We start from the raw sequence: 18,085 nt of genomic DNA, 5'->3' as shown, positions 1-18,085 counted from the left end.
ATGGAAAAAATATTTGTCTTTAACCAAAGATAAGCATGTGATTAATACCTACAAAAAAGACATGGTCTTGACTTGCAAACACTCTAAACCAGAGAAACACATGAAAGATAAATAAGTATAGCTATCGAGATAACACTAAGTGATGAATTAAATTCTCAATTGTTTCTAGGATGTGGTAGAACAATTTTTTAAAAAAAATCTGATTAAGGATTAGGAGAAAGAACAAAGAAAATTTGCCAAGAGACAAAAGAATCTATGGCTAAATATTTAAGAGAAAATTTGAGTTATGAGAAGGGAAGTGGGAGAATTAATATTTCATTTGCTAAAGCTGATAGGCCCCTATTAGTGAATAAATAATAGGATGTATGTTAGACCATGCCAGATTTCTTCTCCTTTTCTATCACCAAGTCTAGGACAGGGTGTTTTCTTCTATTTCAAACCCAGTTATCAGAGGAATAAATGTATCTCTGGAAATATCACATACATTGAAATAGAGAAGTTTGTGGGGAGGGAGGAAAGATTTTTGGGACATACTAATGGGACATACAGATGGAGCTATCCAGAAAACAATTGAAAATACAGGACCATAGCTCTAGGATGAGGATAGGAGCTAGAGGTATTGATTCAGGGGAGATGCTCTACATAAATAGGATAATTGTTGACATGGGGTCATGGGGATGAGATTACTGAAAGAGAGAGAAGACCTAGGAAAGAACCATATGAAGCACCTCAAAATGAAGTAGAAGGACAAATGTGGAGCCAGTGAGAAATATAAGTAGAGCAGCCAGAAGAGAATGAGGGCAAAGAAGGAGTAGAATGGTGTGGTCCATGCTGTCAAATGCCTAAGATATCAGAAGATGAGGACAGAAGGAAAAAGTCATTAGATTTATCAAAGAAGTTTTAAAGGTCTTGGAGAAAAGTGTTTTCTTAAAGTCTATTCCCATGGATACTCACTCTACTACTAACCACACAAGTTCAACACTGCCCCCTTTATGCCCTAGATAATTTAATCACTCCCCCAATAGAACTTTTTACTTCTAGTCTATATCCTTTCTAATTCATCCTCCTACACTACTCTTTTAGTAATTTTCTTTATACATTATTCTGATCACACCACTCTTCTATTAAACAATCTTCAGTTACTTCTCAGTGCTAATGGGATAAAATATAGCTTCTACCTGTTATACTTGCCTGCTATAATAACCTAATTCACAAGTCTGACTGTATCACTTCCGTGTTTAAAAACCTCCAGTAACTCCCTATTTCCTTAAGAGTAACCTCTGTAGATGCATGACCCTATTCCACTTCTCTAGCAAATTATCCCCTCCATTACCCCTATTATCTCACTAACTTTAGTTTCCCTATCTATTGACCTATTACCTGCAGTCTTCAAGACAGCCCGTGTCTCCCCCATCCTTTAAAAAACAAAATCCTCACTTGATCAGACCATCCCTGAGAGCCCATGTTCTCTATACCTTCACTCTTTCATGACTAAACTCCTAGGAAAAGATTTTATCTACAACTGTTATGCCCATTTTCCCTCTTTTCACTCACTTCTAAACCCTCTGCCTTGTGGTTTCCAACCTCATCATTCAACTGAAAATTCCATCTCCATGGTTACCAATGGTCTCTTAATTGCCAAATCTAATGGCTTTTTCTTAATCCTAATCCTTGACTGCTTTGCAGCCTTTGACATTGCTGATCATCCTTTTCTCCTAGATACTTTCTCCTCTCTAGATTTTTGTGGTAACTGCTTTCTTCTGGTTCTTTTCCTATCAGCCTGACCACTTCTCAGTTTCTTTTGCTGAGTTTTCCTCTAGATCACAGATACTAACCCTAAATACTAACAACAACAACAACAACAATATTTATATTATTGATTGTGTGTCTTACTCTGTGTCCACCACAGTGCTAAGCACTTTCCAATTATTATCTCATTGGAGCTTCACAACAACCCTGGGAAGTACATATTACTATTATCCCATTTTACAGATGAAGAAACTGAGGCAAACAGGTTCAATGCTAGCCCAGGGTCAGACAGCCACTTAGTGTCTGAGGCCTGGCACTCTATCCACTGTGCTACCTAGCTGCCCCATAGATGTTTCTCAAGGGTCTGTTTCAGGGTCTTTTCTCTTTCCAAACTATTATACTTGGTGATCTCATTAGCTCCGATGGTTTCAATGATCATTTTTTATGCAGATGATTCACAAATGAATTTATCTAGCCTTAAATTCTTCCCTGACCTCCTATCTCACATCAACAGTTATCTTTTAGACATCTCCAACTGAATGTCCTGTAGACATTTCAAATTTAACTTGTTCAAAATAGACACCATTATCTTCCCTCCCCCACCCTCCACCCCCGACAAACTGTCCCTTCTTCTGAACTTCCTTATTACCACCAAGGGTACAACCACCATTTTCCCAGTAACTCAGGTTTGCAACCTCAGTGTCATTCTTGATTTCTCAATGGCATTCAGCCCATGTATCTCATCTGTTGCCAAATCTTGTCATTTTTACCTTCACATCTCTCATATATCCCCTTTTCTTCACTCATATAACCACCAAGGCCCTCATCTCTTAATGTTTGGATGATTGCAATAGCCTTCCAATTGCTTCCTGCTTCAAGTCTTTCCCCATTTCAATCTATCTATTCAGCTATTGAGTGATTTTAAAGGGCAATTCTGACAGTATCACCCCTCTACTCAATAAACTCCAATGGTTTCCTATTATCCCCGGGATCAAATATAAAATCTTCCCTGTGGCTTTTAAAGCTTTTCGTAACTTGTCCCTTTCCTACCTTTCACTCTTCTTATACTTTATTCCCCTCTGTGCCCTTTGCAGTCCAGTGACTTTGGCTTTCTGCCTGTTTCTTACTTTTTTTTTGGTTTTGTTTTGTTTTTAGGCAATTGGGGTTAAGTGTCTTGCCCAGTGTCACACAGCTAGTAAGTATCAAATGTTTGGTCTGAGGCCACATTTGAACTCAGGTCCTCCTGACTTCAGGGCTTGTGCTCTATCCACTGTGACACCTACTGGCCCCTCACTGCATCACCTAGCTGTCCCTGTTTCTTAACCTTTTATGCTGGCTGTCCTCCATGCCTGGAATGTTCTCTCCCACCCCCCACCTCCACTTCCTGGCTTCCTTTAAGATTCAGCTTAAACCGCATCTTCTGTGACAAGCTTTTCCCAATACATCCACCTCCCTGTCTCTGGCCAGGAAATATGTTTTTAAATTCCTTCCTTCCTTCGTTCCTTCCTTGCTTGCTTGCTTCCTTCCTTCTTTCTTTTTTCTCTTTCTCTTTTCTTTCTTTTTTTCTTCCTTCCTTCCTTCCTTCCTTCCTTCCTTCTTTCCTTCCTTTCTTCCTTTCTTTCTTCCTTTCTTTCTTTCTTCCTTTCTTTCTTTCTTTCTTTCTTTCTTTCTTTCTTTCTTTCTTTCTTTCTTTCTTTCTTTCTTTCTTTCTTTCTTTCTTTCTTTCTTTCTTTCTTTCCCTTCCTTTCTTCTTTCCTTTCTTCCTACCTTCCTTTATTTCTTCCTTCCTTCCTTTCTTTTATATCTCCAGCACTTGAAGCACCTGGCACATAGCAAGTGCTTCAATACATTTTTATTGACTGATTGACTAAAGCTTGACATTATCAACCTTCAATGTGCCTTTAAAACTTATTTCATATTATGCCCTTCACACATTCTGTGTTTCAACCAAATGATTAGTGGTTCATTGAACCTGTCCTACACAGTCCAGACTCAATGGAAGCACTCTCCTCTGATCTCAACCTATTGAAATTTTCCTTTTTCTTCTTCAAAAGTCAGCTCAGGTTGCCACTCCACATGAAGTCTTTCCTGGTTCTGCTGCCATCCCTACCACCACTACCCCTATCCTCAGCCTGAAGTGATCTATTTCTCGTGATATTTTCCTAGATCATTTTGCCTCATTTGTCCCCAAAACACTTGATGTTGTTTTATAAGAATGGTAGTTCAGGGCAGGCCATTTGTATGTAATGATCACTTGTTATTTGTATGGCTGCTATTTGGAGGTGGGGAGTTGCCTCTGCATACCAAAATAGAACACTCACTTTTAAGAAGATCCTACAAATGTTCCCAATGTTTTCTGAAAGAAGAGTCATATAGAATATTGTCTTTAACAGGATAGAAAGGGGGCAAAAACAGCAGCTGTCATTGCAGAGTAAGTCAAGCAGCGGAATGTGTGAAAAATAGCCCAAAAAGTTGAGGAGAAAATCAGAAGACAGGACAAATTAGGCCATAAAACAGCAGGCCAAATTTTCCAGAGGAGCTGCTTCTACTACAGACTGCTTTGAAGTGTAAGAAAGAAGTCAGATAAAACTCAAGTAGAGGTGAAAGATAAAAATTTCTAAGAATCTAATTAGCTCCAAAATATCCTCTTCCTGTCGATAGATCTAAACCTAAATGTAAGTAATGTAAGATAGATCTTCTCAGGAAACATACATTCTATCCAGACTTTATGTCACCCAAAGGCTGAGTCTGTGTCTTAAGTAAAAGAAGTTAAAGTACTTAACAAATTTGAATTTGCATGGATGGTTTGAATACTGGTAAGGGTAAAAGACGCTGCAGCCTTAGCCTTGATATAGAAGAAAGAGTATGGATTTGGAGGCACAGAACTAGGGTTCATATCTCAACTTCGGAAACAGCTAGGTGGTGCAGTGAATAGAGTACCGGCCTTGGATTTAGGAGTACCTGAGTTCAAATCCTGCCTCACACACATAACACTCACTAGCTGTGTGACCCTGGGCAAGTCACTTAACCCCATTGCCTAACCAAAAAACAAAACAAAAACAACAACAACAAAAACAAATCTCAACTCTGCTACTTATTACCTATGTGACATTGGGGAAATCTCTTCCCTTCTCTAGTTCTGTTTCCTCGTGGATAAAATGAAGGGGTCAGGCTAAACTCCCTCCCTCTAAATTCTATAATCTTATAAAAGTAGTTGCAGAAGAAAATTGCAAGATGAAAAGAGGGACTATGGAAAACTAAAGAGATAGGCCCAGAAAATTAAATTCTGTGAATGAAAGCAGCATTACTCCACATCACTCTCTTATGAGGTACAAGCAAATAATTTGGTGTTTAAAATATAATCATACATGGGGAAGGTTTATGGAAAGGCTTTTTAAAATATGTGAAAATAATACAAAATGTATTATGAGAATACGGACATGTATTATGAGTAATACTGAACAGAAATGCATGGATTATTATGCTTTTATTATTTTTTTCAACGATACATTTTGTTAGAACATATGGGTTAATTCTTAACATATCTATTCCCCTACTCACAGCACCTTCTATGGGAAAAAATGTTACATAAAGTCATCTAATGTAGTGAATGCTATAGCTTTCTATTTCTTATAGTTTATTGTTTGTTAACAGAAAGGGTGCATACTTCACCCATGGTCATTTGGAACCAACAAATCATTGTGCTTTCTTTATTCTGCCTCAGTTGATAGGTTTTCCTATTTTTCTCCGAATTCTTCATTTTCATATTTCCTTATGGTAAAGTAATATTCCATCTTATTCCATAGTGCTTAGAAAGCTGCACTTGGAGTATAGAAGACAGGTACAAATTCCTCATCCCACACTTATTAGCTATGTGATAATAAACAATAATAGAATAAATAAAACAAACAAATTGCCTAATCTCCCTTAACCTTAATTTCCCCGTCTGTAAAATGGAGGAAATAATACCTGTAGAAGCAACCTCACAAGAATTTTGCAAGGCTCAAATGAAGCAATGAATTAAAATTTCATTCAAACCTTAATATGCTCTTAAGGCTTAAAACTACACTAAGAGTTTTGGTACAGCAAGTATAAATGCCAGTTGTTACTGTTTCACTTTGTTCTTAGAGTTAGACCTGTGATAATCACCAGTGTGAGGAAAGTCCCTGAAGCACTGGAGGTCATGTGACTTGCCCAGGGTCACACAGATAAAATGAGTCAGAGGAGGATCATGAGCCCATGTCTTCCTAACTTCTATCCCTCTAATTCTGGATCCACCGATTTTGCCCTTTATCCACTATGCTTTGCCTCCTCAGTTATCACTAAAATTTGCTCAGCCATTTTATTTATTTATTTATTTTCTTTTTATTTTTTGATTAGGCAATGGGTTAAGTGACTTGCCCAGGGTCACACAGCTAGTGCGTGTTATGTGTCTGAGACTGGATTTGAACTCAGATACTCCTTACTCCAAGGTCAAAGCTCTATCCACTGCGTCACCTAGCTGCCCCTCAGTCATTTCACTATGGTTGCTTACACAATTTGTCTACAATCTTTTCTGATTAAACATAGGGCTGCTGATTATCAAAAACAAAAAAAAAAATTCAAACTGAAACATGAGAACAGTGCTGGATTGATTGTAGAAAGATAATTGTAAAGGACGTAGCACGGTGCTTGGCACATAGTAAGTGCTATATAAATGGTTGTTGTTGTTATACTACACTGGTGGAACTGTGAGTTGACATAACCATTCTGGAAAGTAATTTGGAATTAGGCTAGAAAGTGACTAAAATGTTCATACGTTTTGACCCAAAGATTTCACTGGTGGCATATGCCCTCAAGAAGGTTAAAGACAGAAAGAATGATCTCAGATGCATCAGAATGTTCATAGCAACACTATTTGTAGAAGCAAAGAATTTGAATCGAAGCAGATGTTCATTGATTACTGAATAGCTTAAAAATTATAATACATGAATATAATGAAATATAATAGCATTGTAAGACATGATGAATATGAACAAGTGAGAGAGAAGAATGGGAAGACTTAGACCAACGGATGCAGATTAAAAGAAGCAGAATCACTAAGTAGAAAAAACAAAAACAAGAATGATGACCAAGTTTAGCTGAGAAGAAAAGATAAAGAAATGTATCATTCTACCTTCTTTACAAGGGAGGGTGACAGACTATGGGTGTTAAAGATTGTGCATCCTGTCAGACTTAGCTGCTCTGTTGGTTAGTTTTACAGAACTTCTTGCTTTTTTTTTTTAAATTTTCTGTTACAAAGGAATGTCATTCTGGGGAGATGAGCAGGGAGGGTGATGGTCATGTAAAAAACAAAAGATGCAAAATTTTTAAGTGTTTTAATAGTGTTGCTATGAATGTTTTGGCACAAATGGGACCTTTTTTCTGTCATTGACCTCTATAGAGTATAAACAAAGTAGTGAGATTGCTGGATTGATGGGCATGAATTAATGACTTTTTGGGGAGGCGAGGCATAATTCCGAACGGTTTTCCATAAGAGTTAGTTCAGTTTGCAGTACCATCAACAAAAAATTTGTGTGCCCCTAATCTCGTGGGCCCTACGGTTTTAACTATCTCTATTTTTATAAAAAAGTCATTACATATTGATAGGTAATTCTCAAGAATTGCTTTGTTTGTACAAATTAAATTCTTTATTATTTAGTGATTTGAATACTTTTTCATGTGTCTATTGTTAATATATATTTTATTTTTGATGATTTGTATTTCTTCCTTTGATATGAGCAAATTGTCTAAGGAGTAACTCTTATTCTTATAGATTTGTATCAATTCCCTACAGATTTAGAATGTTCAGTGTTTTATAAAGATGCCTGATGCAAATATTTATTTTTTCTCACTCTGTTTTTTTTCTTTTGATTCTGGATCCACTGATTTTACTCTATTTTAATCTGGTCCTATGATTTTGCCCTTACAGGGAACTCCCAAGGAAGAAACTTTCTTTTTAAATACAGAAATGTGACTGGCTTGCAACTTATATATCCTTAGATAGTTGCCCAGATTCACATAGCCTGTATGTGTCAGAGGCATGACTTTAATTCACATCTTCCTGAAATGGAAGCCAGCTTTCTATCCATCTTTCCATACAGACTTTCACTTTTTTGTTTTTCATACAAAACCTTTTTCCATTTTACATAATTGAGATAAGTTATTTTGTCTTTTATAATTTTCTTTCGCTATGAATGTCTGCTTATAAACGTTCTTCCTATGAATGGCTAGGAAAGAAATAACTTTCCATTACTTCTAATTTTTAATGATGTAGCTTTTATTTTTAAAGTGCTTATCCATTTGGAATTTGTTGTGGACTATGATATTAGATGCTAGTCTAAAGTTATTGTTTGCTAAACTGCATTCATATTTTCAGGCAGTTCTTATCAAATAGTTATTACTCCAATAATTCAATTTATGTTCTTGGATTTATCAAACACTTTGCTTCTAGGTCTTGCCTAGCTAGCCTATTCTGCTGTTTTTTTATTAGTACTATGTAGTGCTGATAATTACTACTTTAAAATTTAATTCAAGATCTGGTAATTTTAGACTTTTTTCTAATTTTTCATAGTTTCACTTGGGGGTAACCATCAATTGGGAAAAGTGCATATCACTTAGTAAATGGCTGAATAGATTTTGGTATAAAAATATAATGGAATACTGTTGTGCTATAAAAAATGAGAGAAAAGATGGTTTCAGAGAAAACTGGGAAAACTGGTACAAATTGATTCTGAGTGAAGTGGGCTCAATCAAGAGAATAATTTACACAATAAATTGTATGCAACATTATACGATGATATCGCAAAAACAAGCAACTTTAGAATACCTAAGAACCCCGATCAATGCAATAACCAAGTGCTATTCTCAGAGGATAGGTGATGAAGCTGCCTACACCCTGCCAGAAAAGTGATGGTCTCAAGATGAAGAATGAGACATATATTTTTGGACTTAGCCAATATGGGAATTTATTTTGCTTGGCTATGCATGTTTGTTAAAAGGGTTCTGTTTTTTATTTCCTTTTATTTTCAGTAGGATTCAGTAGGAACATGGGAAGGATAGATTGTTAATTGAAAAAATCAAGTTAAAATAAAACCCCAAACCTATAATTTTCTTCATATTTGACCTTTTCTTCTTCCATGTGAATTTTCCTATTGTTTTGCTAATTCTACAAATTATCTCCTTACTAATGTGATTGATAATAGAACTAAATCTAGGTTTTTGTGCAGTTTGCACTGCCTTTCATGGATATATGGAAAGGGTCTCTTCTTCATGACTTGATATTTTTTAATGTTGAAGCTACTGGACTTGATTAGTCTATTTCCCTATGAGTTTAACTTTGCATTCTTTTCAGCCAGAATCCTGTGGATCCTATCAATTCATATTTAGCCCTCTATTTTCAGTATATCTCTGGATAATTTTCTTTTATAATGACCTGAATTGTGACATTCACAGATTTTGTTTATGATGTTTTCTTGGGAGATGAAAAATTCTCAGATTGCCTTAACATATTGTATCTTTGGAGTAAGTTATTTTGCTTTTTGGTCCCTTGTATTCTTTTATTGCTGTGTTTTGACTTTTCTCTGATGCTTTTCATTATATAACTGCTTTTTTTGTGCATTATTTCAACCATTCTCTTTTTCTTCATATCTTACCACTTTATTCAAATTTTGTACCTGTTGTTTTAAATCATCAATTCCATTTAAAAAAAGATGGCCCTTTCTCTTTTAAATGTTAAAAAAATCTAACTTCTCAAATACCTTGGAGCTCCTTGTATTTGTTCTAATCTAATTTCTGTGGATCCAGTTGTAGTTATGTCAGTACTAGTGCCTTTTTCTGGAAATTGCTTCTTTGCATTTATTTCCCCCTTTATATTACTTCATTGTAAAGTCTTTCTTTGTTTGCTCATTTATTTAGTATCACTTTTGGGTTTTCAGTGGAATTTCCTTTGTGAGGATTTCTTTCTTTTCCATTCAGTTTGTTGTGATTGCTACTTTACTTTATTTTGTCCACATCTTGCTATTTTGATATGATGACTGGGAGCTGGATATAGGCATGACTATTCACTCAGCTATTTTTCTTATGATCATTTTAAAAGATATTTCCATATTTGTAAAATATTTTGATTTAGAGCATTCAAGTTTATTAAAAATAAATTAGGGGTTATGTAATTTGAGTTGATTGATTTTTTTTCTTTTTTTGCCAATCCATTTAGAATAACGGTTTCTAAATAGTGTTTATGCCAAAAAGTAAAGTGGTGGCCAGAAAAATGCATTTTTGCAGGAAGCACTTTTAAAGTAAGGCAGTAAGAATGAGGGTGTTAGGAGCAAAAAAAGAATGAGAAATTTTTGGCTTAGAAAGTGGATCTTAAAAAAAAAAAGGAACACTGAAATGAAGCAAAAACAAAGACGATATTCTTGGCTCTCGTGGCCTAGAACCTGAATAAAAAGACAAAAGAAACACATTTTAAAGTTGGTCTCATTATGTTGTTGAAGTTGACATTGGTTTTATAATTTGGTAAATCTTAAATATATGCTATGTGACAAGAGAGTCACAAACTGCTATATTTGAGTAGAGTGTTTGTTCCCATGGTGGAGTTCACTGCAGCAATTGAATTCATTAGTTTTTAAAGGTGACCTGCTGAAGATGTGGGGGAAATTAAAATGTTGTTTTAGGAAGATCTCAAAGGAAAGAAAGTATACAGTTACTTAAATATAATGAAATCTAATTTTTAAGTACAAAATTTGAGATGGGCATTACTCCCTCTATTCTCATTTTCAATATCATGATCTGTGCAAATATGAATTTGCAAATATCTTCTCCTTTCTCCAAATAGGTACTACAGGTGGTCTCTCATTGTTGTCTCTAGTCTTTCTCCTCTCCAATCCCTCCTGTTGCCAAACTATCACTTTCAACATATTATTCCCTCCTTTAGAACCCAGCATAACTTCTTATTACCCTTAGGGCCAAGCCTGAATTCTTTAGCCTGGAGCAGGGCATTCCCTGATTTGACTTTACCCATTTTAAAAATTTATTCATTCAAGATTTGCAGATCTTTTTATATACTGCATCTCCTTTAAATCTCATAACATCCTAAGGGGGGAGGCCCTATAGGTATAATTATCTACATTTAGTTTTTATTTATCACCATTTTATAGATGAGGCAATTAAAGTTTAGAGGGGTCAAATGATTTTCTCATAATCATGTTATTAAATGCTGGAGGCAGGATCCAAAGGTAAGACTCTGATAAATCTAGTATCAACATGCTGTCCATGTTGGCATGGCATCGAGCATATGTCCTCCTATTTGTTTTTGAAGGTAAAGTCCAAATTCTTCCTCATTCATGAGGCTTTTCCTAAAGTTTTATGTCTAACTATGAGTGATTTCTCTCTCATTTGAACCCACAGCAGCCAAATTTTTCTTTTGCATTTTGTTTTTTTTTTCAGGTTAGACAAATTTTATCTATATATAGCATTTTCAGAAGCAAGCCATCCTTGGAAGAGTGGATAGAGAACTGGTCCTAGAGTAGGGTGTACCTTTGTTCAAGTTGCACTTCTGACACACAAGTTGTAAGATTCTTCTTAATTTATTATCACTAATAAAAATCAGTTTTACTATCCCTAATAAAAATCAGAAAAACCACTTTCTTATTTGTATTCCCCAAATACCATATATATTCTTTTTTCTACTACTTCGCCCATGCTCAGAAAGAGAGGCATCATGATGCAGTGGACATAGAGCTCATTTCAGAGTCAGTAAAGCCTTGTTTCAAGTTCAACCTTTGACACTTAACTGGCTGAGTGATGGGACTAGAGAAAGCTACTTAAAATCTCATTGCAGCAAGCAACTCTCTAAGAGTCCAGGATGCAGAGCAACTGCATGTCTGTATGGGAAGTGTAAATTTCCTCCCTAGGAGGAATTTCCTTTTACCAGTTAAATCATGGGTCCAATCTCAGTTCCACCAAAATGATCAGTAATGTTTGGCAATACTGGGCCAGATGGAATTCTAAAAATTGGGGGATGATGTACATTTCCTATGGACATCCATTATTTGTGTAACACTTCTGCTTCCCCAAGTTGGGCAGCTCCCTGAAGGATATATCCATGACTCTTCTTTTTTCTATGGGGATATGATTCCTGATTGACTTAGAGACTTCTTTAACAATGCTGTGGATAGCATCCACATGAATGAGCTCCCTTATCCATGTGATTTGAGATTTTTGAAGGACTTTGGGAGAGACAGCCAGGAGAGTCAAGCATGGACTTTTTTAAAAAAAATATTTATTTTTTAGTTTTCAACATTTACTTCCACAAGATTTTGAGTTCCAAATTTTCACCCCATCTTGCCCCTCCCCCCACCCCAAGATGGCATGCATTCTGAATATCCCTTCCCCTAGTCTGCCCTCCCTGCTATCTCTCCCAGCCCTTCTCTTATCCCCTTCCCCTTCTACTTTCCTGTAGGGCAAGATAGATTTCTGTACCCCATTTCCTGTATTTCTTATTTCCCAGTTGCATGTGACAACATTTTTTTAAACGTGTTTTTAAAACTTTCGGTTCCAAATTTTCTCCCTTCCTCCCTCCCCACCGACCCTCATTGAAAAGGTAAGCAACTCAATACAGGTTATACATTTGTAGTTATGCAAAACACTTCCATAGTAGTCATGTTGTGAAAAACTAACTCTATTTCCCTTAATCCTATGCCCCCCATTTATTGTATTCTTTCTTTTGACCCTGTCCCTCCTCAGAAGTGTTTGCTTCTGATTATCCCCTTTTCCAATCTGCCCTCCTTTCTATCATTCCCCTGCTCTCTTGTCCCCTTCTCCCCCTATTTACCTATAGGGTAAGACAGATTTTCACACCCAATTGAGTGTGTATGTTATTCCCTCTTTAAGCCAAATCCTATGAGAATAAGATTCACTCATTCCCTCTCACCTTCCCCTGGTTCCCCTCCACTGTAAGAGCCTTTTCTTTTCTGTTTTTTTTTGTGAGATAATTTACCCTGTTCTACCTCTCCCTTTCTCCTTCTCCCAGTATAACCCCCTCTCACCCTTTAATTTTATTCTCCAGATATGACCCCTTTATCTTCAACTCAACCTGTGCCTTCTATCTGTCTATCTATCTATATCTATATCTACACACACACACACACACACACACACACACACATACACACACACACACATATATATATATATACATGCATATAATTTTTTTGCCTCCTACTACCCTAATACTGACAAAGGTCTCATGAGTTACAAATATCATCTTTCCATGCAGGAATGTAAACAGTTCAACCTTAATAAGTCCCTTATGATTTTTCTTTCCTGTTTTCATGCTTCTCTTGAGTCTTATATTTGAAAGTCCAATTTTCTATTCAGCTCTGGTCTTTTCATCAAGAATACTTGAAAAATCTCTATTTCATTGAATGTCCATTTTTTCTCCTGAATGATTATACTCAGTTTTGCTGGATAAGTGATTCTTGGCTGTAATCCTATTTTCTTTGCTCTCTGGAATATTATATTCCAAGCCCTCCAGTCCCTTAATGTAGAAGCTGCTAAATCTTGCATTATCCTGATTGTGTTTCCACAATACTTGAATTGTTTCTTTCTGGCTGCTTGCAATATTTTCTCCTTGACCTGGGAACTCTGGAATTTGGCTGCAATATTCCTAGGAGTTTTCCTTTGGGGATCTCTTTCAGGAGGAGATTGGTGGATTTTTTCAATTTCTATTTTGCCCTCTGGTTCTCAAATATCAGGGCAGTTTTCCTTGATAATTTCTTGAAAGATGATGTCTAGGTTCTTTTTTTGATCATGGCTTTCAGATAGTCCAATAATTTTTAAATTCTCTCTCCTGGATCTATTTTCTAGGTAGGTTGTTTTTACAATGAGATATCTCACATTGTTTTCTAATTTTTCATTCTTTTGAATTTGTTTTACAGTGTCTTGATTTCTTATAAAGTCACTAGCTTCCAATTGCTCTATTCTAATTTTTAAGGAAGTATTTTCTTCAGTAAGCTTTTGGACTTCCTTTTCCATTTGTCCAATTTTGCTTTTTAGGGCATTCTTCTCATCATTGGCTTTTTGGACTTCTTTTGCCATTTGGGTTAGGCTATTTTTTAAGGTGTTATTTTCTTCAGTATTTTTTGGGTGTCCTTTAGCAAGTTATTGACTTGTTTTTCATGATTTTCTTGCATCACTCTCATTTCTCTTCCCAGTTTTTCCTCTACTTCTCTTATTTGCTTCTCAAAATCCTTTTTGAGCTCTTCCAAGGCCAGGGACTGATTCATATTTTTCTTGGAGGCTTTGGATGTAGGAGCTTTGACTTTGTTGTCTTCTTCTGGTTATATGTTTTGATCTTCTTTGTTACCAAAAAAAGATTCTATGGTCTGACACTTCTTCCAAGGTTTGCTCATGATCCGAACCAATTACTTGAGTTATAAACTCTTTGTTAAGGTAAGAGTCTGTTTCCAATATGGAGAATGTATTGTCCCAAACTCTGGGGGTTTCTACAGCTGTTTTCAGAGATATTTCTAGGGACCTGTAAATTTTCAGTTTTCCCAAGGAGGTATGATAAGGAGTGAAGTGTTTACTCCCTTCCTGGCCTGTGCTCTGGTCTATGAGTGACTACAAGCACTCTTTTCTGTCTTGGAACTGTGAGGAGTATTTCCTTTCCACCACCACTACAAGCTCCACCATGCCAGTGCTCTTCATCACCCCAGGATCACCATCCAGAGCTGCGACCCAGATTCAAGCACAGGCAAAGCAAGAGAATCCTGCCTCAGCATCAGCAAAGAGACTCCTGCAATCCCCCTCTGATCAGCCACTCAATTCTCCCTCAGTCTGTGGGCCAGAAGCTCAGGAGGCAGCTGCCACCCCAGGGCCGCACTTGGGAAGTGGGGTTAAGACCTAGCTTCTCTCTCACCTTAGAAACAGACTTTTCCCACTGACTTTCTAAGTTGTCTTTGGCATTCGTGGGTTGAGAGGTCTGGAAACCACCACAGTTGCCCGGGATTCAGTCCTCTGAGGCCTGCTCCAGGGTTGCTGCAGCCTGTGCTCCCACCCCAAACTGCATTCCTCTCCCAGCCTGGCATGATATACCTTTCCATTCAACCATCCAGGTTCTCTTGGGCTGGAAATTTGTTGCACTCTGTCTTTTTGTGGGTTCTGCTGCTTTAGAATTTGTTTAGAGCCATTTTTATAGGTATTTTGAGGGGTATGGGGGAAAGCTCAAGCAAATCACTGCTTTCACTCTGCCAGCTTGGCTTAACCTCTAAGCATAGACTTTTGAATGGCAGACTGGTCAGAAGATTCCTAAATTGCTATTCAAAAGTTCATGGTAAGAAGGCATTCTCACAGGGAAAATACATTAGATGCAAGAAAGTGCAGAAATCACACAAATGTAGCACACTTTTAAAAAATTACACATTAAGGGGGAAGATAATTTTATAAGGAAATGAATACCAAAATGAACTCCCACATTTTTGTCTAATTAGTGGGTCCCTGTCCTGAACCAGCATCTTATGAGGGATCCCCAGGTCATCTGAAGCTTTGCAGTGAGCTTCACTTGTGGCTGCTCTCCTAACTTCCTGGACTCTTCCTAGCAGCCTGCTCAGATACACTCACCACCCACCACCCTTTATAGCTCTCTTTTGCATTCTGTCTTCACCCACTAGAATTCATGCTTCTTTAGGGTAGGCATTCTTTTTTGCTTTTGCTTGTATTTCCAGCACTTAGCACTGTGCCTAGTACATAATAAATCCTTAACATATTCTTTTTGTGTCTTTTTGTCTCAGTCTCTCTCTGTCTCTCTCTCATACACATATCACACATAAACAGAAAGCAGTCTTATAAACTATGTTCCTTAGGGTTAAATTTTCATGAAAATAAATAAAGTTTTTCATTTGTGAGAGTCTTTAAATCCATCAGTATTCATAAAGACCTTTCAACCTTTTGTCAGTTTGTCCCAAAGTGTTTTTTTCTTTATTTTTTTAACTGAGATTTGTTAAATCAACCAATCAAATTTTCTTTCAAGTGTATTTTCCTTCTTTCAACAAATATTTCTGCATTCTCTACTACTGTTTACATATAGTACCTTGCTAAGTTCTATGGGCAATACAAAATTGTGCTTGCTTAGTTGTCTTTTCAAACACATTATAACTCATTATCTTCTGAATTTTTTTTTTTTTTGCTGTTTTGGTGAAGCAATTAGGGTTGAGTGACTTGGTCAGGGTCACACAGCTAGTAAGTCTCAAGCGTCTGAGGCTGGATTTGAACTCAGGTCCTCCTATTCCAAGGCCGGAGCTCTATCCGTTGTGCCACCTAGCTCCCTCTATCTTCTAAATATTGATTTACATATAAGTGAGAAAATAAACTCATATTCCTTGGGTTGCAACTTCAATACTGAAGTATGAACAATCTCAAAAATAAAATACTTTGCACACCTGGATGGCAAGTGATACTTTTCTAAATGAATGAATGAAATAAAAAAAAATAAGCTCTTACTATTTGCAATACACTGTTAAGCCCAGGAAATTCAAATAGAAAAGTAGAATAGTCCCTCTTCTCAAAGAGATCACATTCTAATTAAGGAGAAGTCGTATGACAGAAGTTTCTGCTGTAAGTCAGATGGAAAAGTCACATGATCCTTGGAGTACAGTGGCAAAGCAGATGGTGACTATCTTCATTGCCATTTTTTACTGATAAAATAGGATAATGAACCATTTAACATCACTAAGGACTTTGGTGGCAAGAACCGTCTTTTCTGGGTCTCCAACAGATATAGCTTCTAGAGAAGCAGGGTTTGTAACACCTGCAGAAACAGTTGCATGAGAGCTCTTGGAGAGCTATGACTCTGTCAGGTATTCAGCTTCCAAAAATCTCCCCAAAGCCACTTCATTGCTTTATTAATTGCAAGATAAAAATGTATGGCTGGTTGTAATGCTTAAATGGATACTTTGAGATAATTACATTAAGATTATGTCTATATTAGGCAAGAGTTTCCATGTTGGACAGTAATGGCCCATGATAGTCAGTTCAAAGAGAAAGAATTAATGTATGATTTTAATAATGACTTTATTAGTCACTCTAATAAGGTGCAATTTACAAGCAACTAAACATTAAGTGAAATTGCCTTCAATTCAGTAGAACAGTCACTCTCTCATCCTCTCCTTTATCCCCCTCTCTTTCTTGCTTCCTTTCTTCTTTGTCTGTTTCTGTTTCTGTCTCTCTGTCTCTATCTCTCTATCTCTGTCTCTTCCTCTGTCTCTTAATTCCTGTCTGTCCTTTCTCTCTGTCTCTCCTTCTCCATTTCCCTCTCTTCAGTCTCTCTCCTTCTCCCTCTGCTCTTGTCTCCTTACCACCATGGCAAGTACCCTCCCCTTACCAAATTATTTCTCTTCTGTTAGATCCAAATAGATGAAGTCACAACTGACAATTGTAAAAAAAAAAAAAAAATCATGCTTTGCCATACTGTCTGTGATTGGATAAAAAGGTCACTAAAAACTAACTGGCAAATACATTTTACAAATCTACCGGGCCCTCAATGAGGAAATTAGATGAGTGTGCAAGTGGGGAAAAAAACAAAACCTCATCTTCCTGTTACTAAATCTTTGAAAGGGGAATCAAACTATATTTCACATCACAGCCATCCTCCCTGAGCATCTTCCCATCTGGTCTGCTGTTTCCTCCTTCCTCTTCTTTCATCCCTGCCCCCAAATGTGTACCTGGAACAGTACCCTCTGGAACAGAATCGTGTTTCCTCACCATACATTCCCGAGGTATTTAATCCATTCAGTTGTGGCATTTCTGCCCTTTGGGCTGATTGTTCCAAACTGGGGAGTGAGTGCATAAAAAATTCACCTAATCCACTATGTTTTGCTGACCTCAACCATGTTTCATATCACAAATAGTCATCCATCCAAGCATCTTGCCATCTGTCTTATCACTTCCCACTCTGTGAGTCCTCACCCCACCCTCTTTTACACCTTTTGATCAATATTGTCATTTCTTCTGAGAAGGGCATGACAGTCACTATTTATGGTTCCTGTCAACATTCTTATGACCCTCAAAACTCCTTTCTTCAGCTACCACCTCCTCCACAGAAATATGTGATGTTTCCCAGTATGAGAATGTAAGCTCCTTGAAGTCAGAGACTCTCATTTTTGCTTTTGTATTCTCAGCACTTAGAACAATACCTGGCAGTTAGTCCTTCCCTCTCATCCTCCCTCTTTCCTTCCTTCCTTCCTTCCTTCCTTCCTTCCTTCCTTCCTTCCTTCCTTCCTTCCTTCCTTCCTTCCTTCCTTCCTTCCTTCCTTCCTTC

At 37.0% G+C, this 18,085-nt stretch overlaps 1 pseudogene; it reads left to right on the top strand.

The window, feature by feature from the left end:
- The window catches only part of LOC114023782, an 85,601-nt pseudogene that overhangs the window by 49,278 nt on the left and 18,238 nt on the right, over positions 1 to 18,085 (top strand).

Source organism: Vombatus ursinus, unplaced genomic scaffold (assembly GCF_900497805.2).
Source record: "Vombatus ursinus unplaced genomic scaffold, bare-nosed wombat genome assembly UNPS02014818.1, whole genome shotgun sequence".
In the NCBI taxonomy this organism is placed as follows: domain Eukaryota; kingdom Metazoa; phylum Chordata; class Mammalia; order Diprotodontia; family Vombatidae; genus Vombatus; species Vombatus ursinus.
The sequence above is the reverse complement of the archived record's forward strand: the minus strand, read 5'-3'. Positions and strand labels throughout refer to the sequence as shown.